This window comes from Lynx canadensis, chromosome D3 (genome assembly GCF_007474595.2).
Source record: "Lynx canadensis isolate LIC74 chromosome D3, mLynCan4.pri.v2, whole genome shotgun sequence".
Classification (NCBI taxonomy): domain Eukaryota; kingdom Metazoa; phylum Chordata; class Mammalia; order Carnivora; family Felidae; genus Lynx; species Lynx canadensis.
The window spans coordinates 88,955,443-88,968,406 of record NC_044314.2 but is presented as its reverse complement, the minus strand read 5'-3'; the positions used below and the strand labels follow the sequence as shown (position 1 = coordinate 88,968,406).

The window sequence follows — 12,964 nt, the reverse complement described above, 5'->3', positions numbered from 1 at the left end:
CCTTCTTGACCCCAGAAGCAACTCCTTTCCTGAACTCGGGAGTTAATCAGAGCTGCTGCGTCTGTCTTTACTTGGATTACAGGATATAATGTCTCCTTACGCTGGGATATGTTGTCCCACATCCAGAATTTTAAGCTTCGTATAAATAATATTATGCTCTACTCCTTTCCCGTCTGCATCATACTCACAATACATTCGTGAAGTTCACATGCACTGATGCACGTTGCGTCACCCACCCACTCGGCTACAATATAGCATTCCATTGTATGGAAGTGCCATGTGGACCCATTCTCCTGCTGGATATTTAAGTCGGTTCCAAGTTTCTGCGATGATACACATTGTTTTAAGAAACAATTCTTGTAGATGTCTCCTTGTTTACCTCTGCATCTCCACTTCCTGGAAGTGGTGTTCTGAGTTGTTTAGGGAAAGAACAACTTCCTCACAGGGAAAGCCAATGACGCGAACCACTGAGAACTCTCTAGGTCAGCCAGGCAGACTGCAGCCCTTGTGTCACGCCTACCCACCCCTCTCAGCAGCCCCAGAAGGTCAAGGCTCCCAGGGCACAGCCGGCAGGCGAGGTGACTGGCCAACAGCCATCCTGGCAATGTCAGGACCCGGACACAAACCCAGTGCCGTGCTCTCAGCCCAAGGAAGGCGAGGGCGAGGGCTGAGAGAGAACGTTACCCACTTGGTTCCTGCCAGCCAGCAAGCCCCGTGAGTGCTTCTGCACATCAGTGACTCATGGGAGGAGGAGACAGGGAGCCTGTTTCCGCGCAGGTACATGCGAGGCGATGGAACATTCCAGAAGAATTTGAGTATATAAGCATTGAATATTCACCTGGCGCTCACTCTGTGCTAGGTTCCATTCCTGCACCCATCCCTACAGCCTGAGGTTCATGGCCAAGTCCGATGCGGGAGGAAACGCAGACACAGAGAGGTAAACGCCACACAGCGGGCAGTGCTCTAAGCCTCCACTGGCTTCTGTGAGATGCGGTTTGAGAACCACGTCTGGGACTCCCCCTGGGGGGAACAGAAAACAACCCAGGGATAACTGGGAAGCAGGGACCGAAAACCCAGGCAGGAGCCGGGCCGGTAGGCGGTACAGAGTTAAGTGAGCAGAGGGCAAGGGGGAGGGGCTTGGTCACGGCCAGGGCGCCAACCCCAGCTGCAAACACAGCGCCCACCCGCGCCCACGCCGCCCGTGTCACCTCTCCCAGAGCCGTGTCCCCTCGCTGGCTCTGCAGACCTCCCAGCCAGCACCAAGCCACGGAGAAGCCACTTCGCACAAAGATGTTTCTCAGTTCATTTTGATTCTAATCTAATGAAAGGACGGGCGGGCGACCTAGTCATTAGCACCGAAGAAAGAAAAGTTCATCCCAACTCCTAACCCCTCGGACTGAGCTGAAAAATGGCAACAGCCTCTGGCAATCCCACTAATTTGGGCTGGAAGAAGAGATCTTTGTGCCTCCCTCGCAAGGGTTCGCGACCCCGCTGTTCCCAGCTTCGAGAATTTGCTGGCTCAGGCGCCCGCAGGAAGAGGCTGAGCCCCCGTGAGCCTGTGTGCAGGAGGCACCCACTCAGTGCAGGCAGTGTGGAGCCAGACGCCCACAGAGAGGGCGAGCGGTCCCACCCACAGGGTCACCGGTGCCCTGCCCCCGCCACCAGGGCAGAGGCAGGGTCTACACAAGGAGGGAGCCTTCCCCCACCCCCCCCCCGACCCCACCGCTGTCCAGGGCGGGTACCAGACAGTAGCAAAGCCTCCAGTTACACTGAGGCTGCTGATTCTTGTCAAAATACGGGTGTCCCAAGAACGCAAGCCCCCCAGGACTGCTTCAGATGCCCACCTGGCACGTGCAGGCAGCTTCACAAAGGGCCGGAGGCCGCCAAGTGGAGGAAAACTCGGAGAAACAGGAAAATCGAATCCCCTCGGCAGGCTGGGACAAAGTCCTCTGTGCACCATCCCGCACAGGCTCACACACTGCCTAGGCCGGTGCTGGATGAAGAGACGGAGAGGATAACAGATGCCCGGGTCTCGGTGGGTGAGAATTCCACGCAATCAGCATTTACTCAGGGTGCACCATGCGTTAGGAGACGGAGAAACAGAGACGCCCCAGCGGCCAGCAACGCCTTGCTGACCAGCCACGCACTTGGCGGGGACTAGTACAGAGTGAAAATGCAGGAGTCCTTGTTCAAAAATTAAGAATTTCAAGATAGTGACAACAAAGCATTACAGAAAGTGTGAGACCCTTCTGTTGTGTCTCTACAACTGCACAGGCCCCCGGCCATGAAGCCAGCCCCGGGCTCCAAGTGGCGGAAAGATACTTCTAACTAACGGAAGAAGGGAGGGAGGGGAGTCAAGAAAGAGAGGAAAGCCAAGAAAAAAGGAAAGGGGGAAAGAGAAATGTATACCGGCCCCTGCAACTCAGCATCCAGGAACTGTCTACGCCTGCCTAGACACAGAGATTCCAATAAGCATAAATGTCAATGTTTATTGAGCCTCGCTGTGTTTTCAGCCGCCGTTGCAAGGGATTTACATGCATTAACGCGTTTGTGTGTCATTGCAACCCTGTGCGGTAGATACTCCTACCGTCTCCACTTTCAAGGGAAGGACACCGAGGCACCGGAAGGCGAGGCAACTTGCCCGAGCTTCCCGATCCGGTGCGTAGCCAAGCCAGGACTACAGCACGCCGGCGATCTGACCTCGAGCTCGCACTGCAGGTGGAAGAGAGAAACCATACGTGGCCTTCGTGCCCACAGCATGGACAGTCTTCTCGATAAACACAGGAAGCACCAGAGGCTCATGTGGCCGAGAGACGGGCAGTGGCTGCCAGGAGACACAGAGGGTTTAGAGGAAGATGTCTCTGTCAATTGAAGGTCTAACTGGGGACGACCCCTTCCAGACACGTAGCTCCACGACGATGGACAACGGAATGGGGACACCAACACAGTCCGCGGAACCTGCACCCGGCCTCGGAATCCACACCTGAGTCTTGGCAGATTTCAAGATGAAGCCTGTGAGGGCGGCTCCCCGGGAAAGTGCATTTCAGACAGTTTTTGGGTGGTTGCCCCGAGCAGAATGCAACCGTCCGGACGCATTAGCTGGGCTGTTCATCAGCCCCGCGGGCCCCGGGAGCAGAGGCCAGTCTCTCCGGAGATGGTGGCATTCAGCCTGGGGCTCTCCCCATGGTGCCGAAACAGCGACCCGGAGACCGCGGAGGGCCACCCCCGGGAACAGAGCAGGCTGCGGCCGCACTTTCATCCTGAACGGGGGCTCACCGCCAGCCTTTAAAAACAGAGCTCAAATCCAGGCTTCTCGGAGAAATGGCTGGCTCCCCTTCCGGAGCAGGAAATGTACCAGATAAACCTGGCGTAGCTTGTGCCAGGAACCGGGAAAGCACTCCAGAACTGACAGGGACGTGTCAAAAGGACACATGAGCCAGCCTGAAGGCGTGCTTGCTGGCCAAAGCTGCGCATCTGGGATGACCGAGAGCATCCAAACAACGGATGGCAACAGCTGAACCACGTCACGTCCATTAAAACCCATGAGCTCATCGGGTTACGCAAAACCAAAAGCAGGCAGCGGCCACGAGGCTGGACTGCTGGCTTCTCTTGAGAAAACCGCCGATCTGGAAGCATCAGACCTGCACTGTCACGTGACCACACTGGGCTGGGGCCAGCTTGTCTCTTACAGACAGAGCACATGGTCCTGCTTTGCCACACTCCCTACCGCTCCCTATTACCTGACCCAGGAGAGCACGCCAGGGGCCCTTTCATTTCCATATAAGCACCCGTTTTACTCCTTTACACCGTGTGCCTGTGACTCCAGTCTGAAACGGCTGCGGGCACCTGCGGGCTCAGTCGGTGAAGCGTCAAACTTCGACTCAGGTCATGACCTCGCGGTCCGTGGGTTCGAGCCCCGCGTCGGGCTCTGTGCTGACAGCTCAGAGCCCAAAGCCTGCTTCGGGTTCTGTGTCTCCCCCTCTGTCTGCCCCTCCCCTGCTCGCGCTCTGTCTCTCTCTCTCTCAAAAATAAACAAACGTTTCCCAGCTATAACGGTGGCCCAGATCCCCTGTGACTCACACACAGAGATGCCACACAGGGTAACATCCTCATGTAAGAACTTCCCTTTCAAAGGGCCCCCGGCTACAGAACTCTTCTGCGAACACAAACACACACACACCCCTTTTGATGTTCAATTATGTCTAAGAAAATGTGAGTATGCCTTATCCCATCATCCCGAGATAGCCCAGAAGAGAAAGCAGGAAAAAATTCCACCCTGAAAGGTCTTTTATTGATGAGTTTGGAAGCCCTGGAAACAGGTGTAGATAATTGAATGGTCTCAGACACCGGAACTTGGTGATGGGCCGCCTGACATGACATCGTATTTCATGTTTATAATTGCCCAGCCTGTGCCTTGAGTCAAGGAGACATCCTAAGACCATTTCTCAAATCAACAAGCCCATCAGTGGGCGGATAGGAGGTGCCCTTCTGAAGCCTCTAAATGCATCGCGTCCCTCTGTCCGCTAAGAGCCAGAACCTCCGAGTGTGGGGGGTGGGGGAAAGGAAGAAAGGTCAAAAGTGTCTCTCCGCGTGTGCGGCCACCGTCGCCATGGTAACCAGAGGCCTAGCAGACCAAGTGGCCACTGAGAGACGGCCCCACGGAGCCCCACGACGGAGAGCTTCCTGAGCAAACAGAAGCCTTACCTCCCTGGAGGGAGGGGATGGTGATGCTGACGGAGACAGGGAGCCTCGCAAGCGTCTGGGTTGCAACCCAAGCTTCCCTGCTCCTTAACTGTGCGGATTCTGGAGCTGGCTCACGTCTCCGGGCCTCAGTGTCCTCATCCCCAGTGAAATGAGAGGGACGGCGGATGTTGTGGGGAGTTAACTGGATGCATCCAGTCGGCCTCCAAGATTCTGCTGCAATCCCAACCAGTGTCCACACAGCCTCCTCCGTGCAGGTCTCACACAAACCAGGCCACCTCCCACTGGAAGACGGGGCCGACCGCGTGTACTGGACTAAGGACGGCTTTGCACAGCTTGCGTGGATGGTATTTTCCATGCACAAATGTACCCATCCCACGTGCCCTTTTTTTCTTAATTTTTTAATGTTTATTTATTTTTGAGAGAGAGACAGAGTATGAGCAGGGGAGGGGCAGAGAGAGAGGAAGACACAGAATCCAAAGCAGGCTCCAGGCTCCCAGCGGTCAGCACAGAGCCCAATGGGGGACTCGAACCCACAAACTGAGAGATCACGACCTGAGCCAAAGTCAGAAATGCAACCGACTGAGCCACCCAGGCGCTCCCCACGTGCCCTTCTTACAGAGGACATCAACACACCTCCATGGATAGGAGGTCCCCCACCGTTGAGTCTCCTCAGCAGTAGTGACTCCGTGGGACTTCTGAGACTGAGTCATACAAGGCACCGCAGCTCCTGACTGGCCCCCTGAGATGCTCAGCCTTGCAACCTGCCACGCTACTGTAAGGAACTCGGGCAGGCACACTGGAAGGCCACATGGAGGCCACATGGGGGCATTCCGGCCACAGGGGAGCTGAGGTCCCAGTGACAGCCAGCATCAACCGCCAGACAGGCGAATAATTGATTCTTCAGAGGGTTCCTCCCACCTGCCCCAGATGATGGCAAACGTTGCAGAGAAAGCTGTCCCTGCCAAGCCCCATCGCAACTGTAGATTAGCAAGCAAAAAAAAAAAAAAAAAAAAAATGCCATCACTGTTTTAAGCCACTGCGTTTTGGGGTGGTTTGTTATGCAGTGATAGATAATCAGAACACGACTCTTGGAAATTTTAGGTTCAGTCCTGCTCCAACCACTCACTATAAATCCCCTTGAGGGCTGAGCCAGGGAGCAGACCTTGCCAAAGAAACACACCTCCTTTGCTCTTCAGTAATGAACTCTGGAACGGGAAAAGAAGATGCTGACTTGTGCCTGTTGTATTGTCCATTTCCCCCCAGAATGGAAATCCGTGATGAAAAGGACCACCAGAACGGTGCCTGGCAGACGAGGTACTCCTCAAATCCCGGTTGAATGAAGAACGTCCAACAGGAAAAGACTCAAATAATTAAGATCCTAGAGTGTAAAAGTTTTCCATCTTTTTTTTTAATGTTTATTTATTTTTGAGAGACAGAGAGACAGAGTGCGAGCAGGGGAAGGGCAGAGAGAGAGGGAGACACAGAATCCGAAGCAGGATCCAGGCTCTGAGCTGTCAGCACAGAGCCCAACACAGGGCTCGAACCCACAAACTGAGAGATCATGACTTGAGCCAAAGTTGGGCGCTTAACAGACTGAGCCACCCAGGAGCCCCTAGAAATTTTCCATCTTGAGGTACATTAGTAACAACAATAACCAAACTAATCCTGCAAGCTACAAATAGCCAACCTTCCCATCCTTGAAAGAACAGGCATCTGACACGTAGGAAAAAAAAGATGTAATTGTATTTTTCTTTTCAAGGTTGTTTCTGTGTCTATGAAAAGATAACACCTCGTCCTGTATAGTATACAAAACCAAAATGTTATAAAAATACATAAAGAAGAATCTGGATGTTTCCTGACTAGGATGTTGATCTCAGCACTGGCTTACGGCGGACCACTGGAATTCAGCCTAAATGCCCATCATTTGGAGAAGAGCTAAGTAAACTGAGACCCGGTGGAATATTACATAGCAGGTAAAAAGACCGAGGCAGGTCTACAAAATGTACTCTTGGCTGCAAGAAAGCAAGTTGCAGAATCCTATGGCCAGTACAACACTTAGGTAGGAAAATTTTAAACACCCAAAAATAATATGTTGTTCACACTTCTACAGATAAGCAAAATATATAAGTGGCTTGCAAGGATGCATGATAAATTCATAACATTGATTGCCTCCAGGGAAAGGGATGAAATTGTGCAAAGGAGAACTTTGCCCGTAATGTTCGGACATTTGTCAAGTTACATTACAAAAGATTTGTGGCAAATGTGATGAAATGTTAAAAGCTGACATTTCTAGGTGCTAAGCACACTGATATTTGTTATGTTATTATACTTTGTACTTTTCATATTTTTTTTTATTTCTCCAAATAAAAATTACAATTTGAAAAAAAGAAAGTAAAGGCTTTTCACATCCCGCTGGCGAGAACCGTAAGCAGCAACACCACTGGAGAGGGCGACATGCGGTCTCTGTTAAACTGGCAGGTGCAGAATAAACCCCTGAATACAACCTCATGCCCTGGGGACCGCCCTGAAGAAGGGCGTGAGTCCTCATGGGGCAGATACCCGGATACTGCGGGAGCACTGTCTGTGGTAGCAGAACCTTGGAAAGAGCTTAGCTGTCTGCCCGTGGGGAATAGCCACAGAATCGAGAGCGGTTCCATAGCTTGGAGCCACACAGAGCAGCGCCAAAGGATAAAGTGAACCATCTCCACACCGTATTGCTGAGAGAGAGAGAGAAAAAAAGCAACTTGCCAAAAATTTACGTGAAGTGTACTATTCATTTTTTTAAGTACTATATTTTTCTATGGGTTTATATATTTATACTTAACTGCATAGAAGGGATCTGAAATAAAGAAAAAAGGGTAATAACCAGTTACCTCTGAGGAGAACGTGGGGAGAAGCATGGTTGGTGGTGTTGATCACAATGGACATTAGCCCCATTTGTAATATTTTAATTTTTGGAGAAATAGTCACAATAATCGTAATACAAACCTTTATATAGTGTTTCCTATTTGCCAGATACTGTTCTAAGTGCTTTTCATATGTTAATCCTTTTAATCCAACCACAGCACTGTGAGGCTGGGTGCTATCATTATCCCTGTTATACAGGAAGGATCCCAAGGTACAGAGGTTAAGAAGCTTACCTAAATCAAAAAGAGTAACAAGTGTGATAGACTGAAACATATTAACTACATATAAATCCGGGAGTTTGTAATAATAATGCACAAAACCTCTCTAAATCTACACCATTCATTCACTCTTTAAAAATGAGCCCTGGGGTGGCTCAGTCGTTTAAGTGTCCGACTTCAGTTCAGGTCATGATCTCACGGTCCGTGAGTTTGAGCCCCGTGTCGAGCTCTGTGCTGACAGCTCAGAGCCTGGAGCCTGCTTCGGATTCTGTGTCTCCCTCTCTCTGCCCCTCTCCCACTCATGCTTTGTCTCTCTCTCTCTCTCTCTCTCTCAAAAATAAACATTTAATGGGGCGCCTGGGTGGCGCAGTCGGTTGAGCGTCCGACTTCAGCCAGGTCACGATCTCGCGGTCCGTGAGTTCGAGCCCCGCGTCGGGCTCTGGGCTGACGGCTCGGAGCCTGGAGCCTGTTTCCGATTCTGTGTCTCCCTCTCTCTCTGCCCCTCCCCCGTTCATGCTCTGTCTCTCTCTGTCCCAAAAATAAATAAACGTTGAAAAAAAAAATTTAAAAAAAATAAATAAATAAACATTTAAAATTTTTTTTTAATTTTTTTAAATTTTTCAAAATAAAAAACATTTAAAAATGAGCCCTCTCTAGATGCCAGACAGAAATCCCTGGGCCCGTAGAGCTGACATTTTAGTGGGAAAAATAAAGGGCGCCACAGGATAAAGAAATGAAATGTGTATTATGTTTGACAGCAACAAGTGCCAGGAAGAAAAACAAAGATGGGAAGGGGGATACAGAACGTCAGCAGGAGTGATACGAGTGGTCACAGTATTGGATGGGATGGCCAGGAACCTTCTCTGAGCGAGGGCCATTGAGATCAAAGTCTGAGGCGGTGAGAAAGGCAGGAGGGAAGAGGTTCCAGGCAGACAGAACAGCAGGTACAAATGTCCTGAGGTAGGAGCGTGCCTAAAAGTGCCAAGGACAGCAAGAGTGAGGAGGTCACAGAGGTAATGGGGAAGCCTGATTGTTTAGGACTCTCTGGCCCATTTTAACAACATCGGCTTTTACTTGGAAGGAGATGACAGCCATTGAAACAATTTGAGCGAGGGGGCAGGGGGTCCGATTCACCTTTAGCAGGGCTGCTCCGGTTGCTGCGGGGAGAAAGGATGAGGGAGAAGTGAGGGCAGGGAGCAGGGAGGCCGGAGAGGAAGCTCCTGTAATAGTGCAGGCAAGAATGAGGGCAGCCGGGAGCACAGTGGGGCAGTAGAGGTGGGAAGAAGGGCCCAGGTTCTGGAGAGACTTGGAAGGTAGAGCCTCAACCTTTGCCGACGGCTTGGGTATGACAGAACCAGAGGAATTAAGGAGGGTCCCAGGCCCTTCCACCTAATGGAGTTGCCATCCTCAGCAACAGGGAAGGGCTGCCAGGAGAACAGGGTCAGGGCACAGACCGGGGAAGTGGGAGATGCCCCAGAGACACCCAGGGAGAGATGTCACGTGGACCATCAGAGAAGTGTCGAGCCCTGGGGGGTCCCGACTGCAGACCCAATGAATAAGCCTCACGTGCCGTCCGCTAAAACCTAAGCTTCCAAAAGCCAATGAGGCTTACAGGTGTGTTTTGCTGAGCCTGCAGAGTGTGTTTTCATCTAGACTTATTTCCTCTATTTCTCCGAAGAGTCCATATTTCCAACCCCAGTGGAAAAATCGGAGGTTCTGCCACGGCAGTTCCCCCATTGCCACTGGCCACAGCCCCCAGGGGGCCAGCCGGCCTCCTGGCCTCACCTGCCTGCCCCCCCCCACCAGGCGTCTGAGTTTACACGCCCGGCACCAGACTCTAAGAAACGACTCTCCATGGAGTCAACAGCTGTGGCACAAAGCTAGGGAAGCCTAGAACTTTTGACTTTTTCTCCTTCTCTGTCCCAAAAGCCCATTATGAGGCTGTCTCACACCAAACAGCCTAGCATGAGCCCTAACGTCAGTGCAACTGTTAAATACGGCAACAGCGGATGACAGAAACTCAGCCCCGGCCAGCTACGAATAAACACAAACAGCCCGTCGGTCCCCATGTGCCTCTTCTAGATTGCCTCCTCTCTGCGGCTTGAGATCCTCACCAGAGCAAAAAACAGGCCGGCAAAGTGTCAGGAAGTTGTCTGCCGTCCCACAGCACGGAGATTCCCATTACCTGTCCCGGATTAGCCAAATGGAGATCAATGTATCTATAAAATGCAATGACATGTTAACGCAAACCTTAAAAAGGATAAAACGCTTTTTATCTCAGTCTTAGGAAAACCTAATAAAGAATTAACTGTCCGCAACACCATGGAATTTCACTCAAGGTTTTACTTTATATCAGGACTTCTTACATCATTAACTTTTAACAGACAAGCTTCCCTCGGCTTTGGGACATGTGGCTGCCATCACGCATCGCGCAGATAAGTCATTAAAATGGGACTCCTGCTTCCCGTCAGGTCTTGTGACGGCTCCCGCTGGTGCTTCCGCACAAAGACAAATCCCAGACTCGGTATGGCATGCTGAGGTTCAGAGGTGACGGTGACATCCCATCACACGGGCCTTGAAGAAATGTAGCGGCACTCCTGGGTCCTACCCGTGCCTGACCACCATGACAGTGAGTTCCGGGACAAAGTCGGAGGATGGACTGAAAAGTGGGCAAGTGACGCTTGTGAGGCTTCAGAAGCACCCACCATATCCGCAGCCCTGGGGAGTTCCCCAACCCCATGAAGAGGGCTGTCTAGCCTCTCCCGGAGCTACCAGAAAAAAGCAACAGGTCCCACATCCTGCAACAGCAAAGCCTACGTCCTACTTCCAAAAAGGCGACAGGTCCCACGGGGTGGCGGTCACAGAGACAATGACTTACAATACTGTGTTCTCAAGTGTGATAAGCATACCAAGTAACTGTAGGCGATACATGAATGAACTTCAACAGATTTTGTAGCAATATTTATTTTAACGTCTATTAGAAAAATATATAACCTGCCTATTGCAAAAAATATATAACCACCCTACTGCGATTGAAACTACCAAATATCTCCCCTCTCTCCCCTTCCTGGATATCAATAGAAGCCCCAAAATTTAGCCTCCCCAAATCCATGCTTCCCTTGCAGCTAGGTATGGCCATGTGATTGAGTTCTGGCCAAAGGAATTTGAACAGAAGTGATGGCAAGAGAGGGTGTGCCCTCATATTCTCTTTGTGCCTTCCCATTGGCTGGACTGACACGGAGGCAGGCCATCTTGGACTGCGTGGTTGAGGGCACTACTTAGCGATGGGAGAATAAGATAAGAGCATAGGTCCCTGGCTGTCCACCAACAATGGACTGCCTCCACCAGACTTTCACATAAGAGAAAAGTAAGTGCCTGTATTTATTTAAGCCATCGTTAACAGTAGAGCTATTTGGGACGACGTCTCTCTGACTGCAGTCAACCTATAGTCTAACTGAAGTCATGATTTCACAGAGATGACTGCTTAGGGTGGAGAAGGATTCGTTTATCAATAAAAAAGTGACTTGAGGGGCACCTGGGTGGCTGAGTAGGTTAAGCGTCCAACTTTGGCTCAGGTCATGATCTTACAGATAGTGAGTTCGAGCCCCACATCGGGCTCTGTGCCGACAACCCAGAGCCTGGAACCTGCTTCGGATTCTGTGTCTCCCTCTCTCTCTGGCCCTCCCCTGCTTGTACTCTATCTCTGTCTCTCAAAAATAAATAAACATTAAAAAAAAAAACACTTTAAAATAAAGCGAGTTGAGTTGCTTTAAAGAAATATACAGAAAAGACTGGCCTCGGATTAGCAGGTGTGCTGTCCCAGATTCACTGAGCACAATGTGGGAAACAGCATCCTTCACTGGGAGGATTCCCAAAAGCTACCACAGATGTAAATTTTGTCATCAACAGAAACATGACCCAAAAATACTGTACTTTTAGGAGTTGGAAGTTTTCTTAAAGCATTCCTAGATACCAAGGTCATTTTAACTTTTAAACAGAAAGCGACTGACTGCATTTTTAGGTCATTCTAGAATGATGCTGTAGCTATGAAATATTCCACACCAGGTCTTATCTCTTGGTGAATAGAGTGCAAAGGAGCTAGGAAATCTCATGACGGCCCTAAGTAAACCATAAGTACACGTAGTGTTTGGATAAAGTGGAAATCATGATGGGAGATACAACAGTCATCAGCTGGATGTTTTGGGGGTGCAGAAGAATCCCCCACTCCCAAATAGCTTCTACTTTCAGGAGGCTTAGTGTGTATGCCCCAACATCACTGGCTTTAGCATTGCCCTCTGCAGCCTTTTAAAGATGCAAATACACAAAGCACTCTCCTTAAAGTCGGCTGTCATTGGGTTGAACAAATGACCTCCTCAACCACCAGAAAGATGTAGAAAGCAGTGAGAACTGTGGGCATTGGGAGAAGGAACGCTTGAAAGATGGGAAGACCATCAGACAGGTAAGGGGGGCTTCTTGGAGAGGCACGTCTGCCCCAGGAGTTTGCTGGAAAGAGTCTCGGGGGCCCAGCAGAAACAGGAACGGAGCAGAACAGAGAGGCATCATGGTTGGAAGAGAAATGGATTCTCTCTACTGCCAGGACCATGGGGTGACGCTGTGGCTTCTATGAACTTTCCTCCATGTCCCCATCCTCAACCGCTAGATCCCAGGATGGACACTCCAACTCTCAGATCCAAGCTCCTCCATGCTGTGGCTCTGGACACAAGGCTGGGGTTCAGATCCCAGCCTGGCCCCTCCCAGCTGTGTGACCTTGAGCAAGTACCCTCACCTCTCTGCGCCTTACTGTCCTCGTCTGTACCTCCTCCTACCTCGTGGAGTTGCCGTGAGGATTTAATGAGCCTTAAGTGCTTGGAACGAGTCGTGATGTACACAAATCACTCCATAAATGATAGTTTATGTGGATGTTGTTATTACAGAGATTATTCCCTTTGTTGTAAAGAGTCTCAGCGTCACATAGGATGGGGACAAGGAGTGGGTAATGGAATCTCTGGGTCACTCCTCTTGGACCACACATGGGGGTCGAGGTGCTGTCTGATGCCAGCTGGGGGCTGACTCAGCTTCCCCACAGCTCCTGGCTCTGGAAGGGTGTCAGGCTATTGGGCTTGACAAGGGATAGG

The 12,964-nt window shown here is 50.7% G+C and overlaps 1 protein-coding gene across 1 annotated transcript in view; it reads right to left on the bottom strand.

The window, feature by feature from the left end:
• The window catches only part of TMEM132B (transmembrane protein 132B), a 362,435-nt gene that overhangs the window by 240,894 nt on the left and 108,577 nt on the right, over nucleotides 1-12,964 (bottom strand). The gene's annotated exons all lie outside the window — the stretch shown is intronic.